This window comes from Oncorhynchus kisutch, linkage group LG28 (genome assembly GCF_002021735.2).
Source record: "Oncorhynchus kisutch isolate 150728-3 linkage group LG28, Okis_V2, whole genome shotgun sequence".
Taxonomy (NCBI): Eukaryota; Metazoa; Chordata; class Actinopteri; order Salmoniformes; family Salmonidae; genus Oncorhynchus; species Oncorhynchus kisutch.
Window position 1 is genome coordinate 32,003,265 of NC_034201.2, and position 3,541 is coordinate 32,006,805.

The window sequence follows — 3,541 nt, forward strand, 5'->3', positions numbered from 1 at the left end:
GCAACACAAGAGGGAGATCTCTAGATTTGATCACTTTCCTGATTGATGTATCTTTTTGTGTTATTTTTGTTTTTAGTCATTTTCAGCTTTTCAGGTCCTACTCACTGTTGTCAGACGCTCAGCTGGATGAGAGGATCAGAGAGCTGATATCAATGAAAACAGAATGGCGTCACTATAAGAAACAAATGTATCTTGTTTTTTAGGTTGAGGATTGTTATCCATGGTGCTGTGGACGGTTACAGCAGACTTGTTGTGTTTCTGAAGGCCTCTGACAACAACAGGATTACCACAGTCATGGAGTCATTCAAAGCAGCAATCACCAGCTACGGAGTACCATCCCGGGTGAGATGTGATCGGGTGGTGAAAACAACCTTATCTGTGCCTTTATGGAGCAGTTCAGGGGTGGTGAGAGGGGGAAGTGCCCTCAGAGGAAGTAGCACTCACAACCAGAGGATAGAGCGGCTGTGGGGGGGGACATCTGGCATGGAGTCTCCAACATTTACCATGACCTGTTCACCTTCTTGGAGACAGAGCAGGTCATCAACATCAACAATGAGGTGGATCTGTGGGCACTGCACTTTGTGTTCCTGCCACGGGTGAACAGAGATCTTGCTGTGTTTGCCAGTCAGTGGAACCACCATAGGCTGAGGACTGAACAACGGCAGTCACCTCTGCAGTTGTTCATCTTGGGTTCCCTGGCAATGCAGATGGCCAATCTGACAGCAGTAAGGGATTTGTTCGCCCCAAATTCAACCACCACCTCAGCTCCCCCTACCACTGGCGCCACAGCTCTTTATTGGTCGGAATGGGTGATTGTGCCACAAATCCAATTCACCATCAGCAACACACAGATGGAACTGTTGCGGACAATAATTCCATTGGAAGGCCCCAGAGGCAGCCTGGGAGTTGACAATCTACAGAGGGTTATGGCAGTTATACTTTCAGCGCCACTCGTTCCTACTCCAACCTGACTTTCTAGATACACCCCTGATACTCCCCTACTGGGATGAGGGATTGGACGCTATATCTTCAGCGCCACTCGTTCCTTTGAATCAGTTCATTTTTATAAAAGTATTATAAAATGTATAATAGTAACATTCCCCCTCTTTCACACACTGTATGATTTGGTCTCTAGAAAGGTACGATAGATATCTTCAACTCTAAACGGATGGGGACCAGAGTTTAGACACAGGTGGCCTTAACAAAAGTTAAGTACCTCCCCATTCCAGTACGATTCTGTTTGGCCATATTTGGAGAGAGTCAGGTACTGTTAAGATATACGGTCTATGGTTATTGTATTTTGCTCTATGGCGCTTTAGCACAGCATTCCATCTGCTGACACAATATTTGTCTTCCACTCAGTACAACGCTACCCAGGAGAGGCCTACTGCAAGCACTGGATTGGAGCCTTCAGAGCGTGCCTGCTGTGGGAGGACAACAAAACATTCCGAATGGACATTAAAACAACTTAACATTTTTGTAATGCCCAAATGGGACTTTTATAAAATGTTAAAATAAATCAGTGTGGAGAACACCCTTTAGTTAAAAAAATAAACGATGAAGATAGTGGTTCGCCCCGTTACATTTTATATAATTGTGATTAACAGCAACCTATTACAGTTAGTAACATAACATTGGTGACACATTGTGACAGCTCAAATGACGTGGTTGAAGATAGACTAGTGCAGGGCTCCTAACCTTGTTCCTGGAGAGCTACTGTCTTGTAGGTTCACTCCGACCCTAATCTAGTGCACCTGATTTTAATAATTACCTGCTTAATAAGTTAATGAGGTTAGTTTGAAAACCTACAGGAGGGTAGCTCTCCTGGAACAGGGTTGGATTGAAAACCTACAGGAGGGTAGCTCTCCAGGAACAGGGTTGGAGGGCCCTGATGTAAACCTACAGTAGCTCTCCAGGAACAGGGTTGGATTGAAAACCTACAGGAGGGTAGCTCTCCAGGTACAGGGTTGGAGAGCCTAGGACTAATGGATCTAGTTCTTGGATCAATGCATTTGAAATTCGATAAGTCACTACGAAGGTGCAGTTCCCAGAAGTGGAGCTGTCACTTAATGCAGTGGATGGGAAGCCTTATTTCATGTAGTTCTAATGAAATAATGGCTGAAGTTAATTTGTTCTTAATGTAGGACATGATCAGATTTGGATGAGTTGGCTGCAATATGGCAGCAGTACTTCAGTCAACATCAGCAAAGGATATTGGTTATTAGTGAAGTGTCAGTAAAGTGTTTTTTTTTAAACTAAACCTTTTTGAAGAAGGCTGTAACATAATAAAATGTGGAAAAAGTCAAGGGGTCTGAATACATTCCGAATGCACTGTATAAACAAAACAGATGTAAGTAGATAAATGCTTAAATGTTGATGTGCAGTTACATTTTCCAACACTCAATTGCTACTGTAATTTAGTGCTACTAAATACAATTATGTATCGTAAAAATGTTTTTATGCAACACCGGAATGTGGGGAATTCACAATACCGGAGGTCATGAATTCCCTAAAGGTATTGAAGGTGCTATGAAGAGGGAGCCTTAGTGTCACAGCATACGTGTTTGCCTCTGGGAACTTTTTCTTCTTCTGCTGCCCAGCGAGATGCCCTCGCGCTGTGTGGAGGAATTCGATGGTCGGGGTGTCCTCAAACCCCAGGGGTGGCACCACCGGTTGCCCCAGTAGCAAACTCCAACACCATCGCCACTGTTAGAGGAGGACATTCTCTGTCTGAGGAGTACACAGTAAAACATTTAAAATACATATTTAAATCACAATTTACTATTTTACCTTGCACCTCAGCCAGCCAGTTGAACCAGTGGCAGATGGTGTCGTTCTCCAAACACCGCCGGTTGCCGCCAGGTATGGAATAGGTTACTTTAAACAGGTCCCTGGCAGTGGGAGGCTTTATGGAGTCCACAAAAAGTGCTCGGAGGCTGTCCGGGTGGTTCCCCAATGCTTCGAGTAACCCAAGAGAGTTGAGACAATATTTGAACGTGTTATGGTTTAGAGACGGTATGTATATTTAAAATAAGTGTTAAGGACAATATAGTGATGTGTATTGATTTAGGGGGGGGGGGGGGGGGCTGATTAAAAATACTTATGTTAGAGGAGGTAATGATAAGTACTTCACAGATTTATGACAGAGTTGACTTACTGCTCCAAGGCCACCTGCATGCTCAACATTCCCCCAGATGAATCCAAATGTAGAGGCCTTTAAGACAGACAGGAGGAGGCTAGTTCCCCTACAAAAAAAGGATTGTTGCCAAGACAATGGAGGACAGAGATGGTGTGGTTGAATTGGTGGCTCAACAATTTGTTGAGCCATAGGATACTTTGATCTACCTCACAGGATACTCTAAAGATACTGAGATATGGAAACATTATTTAAATCTAATAAAAACGTATCCTAATATAAAACAGGGAAATAGTCCATGATCTTTAAATCAGTAAAATAACCTACAATAAGTCTGTTTAATCACAAGATAGATTCACACCTAGCTTACGTACAAAGCTCGCACTGTGCATCGCACTCGCACTG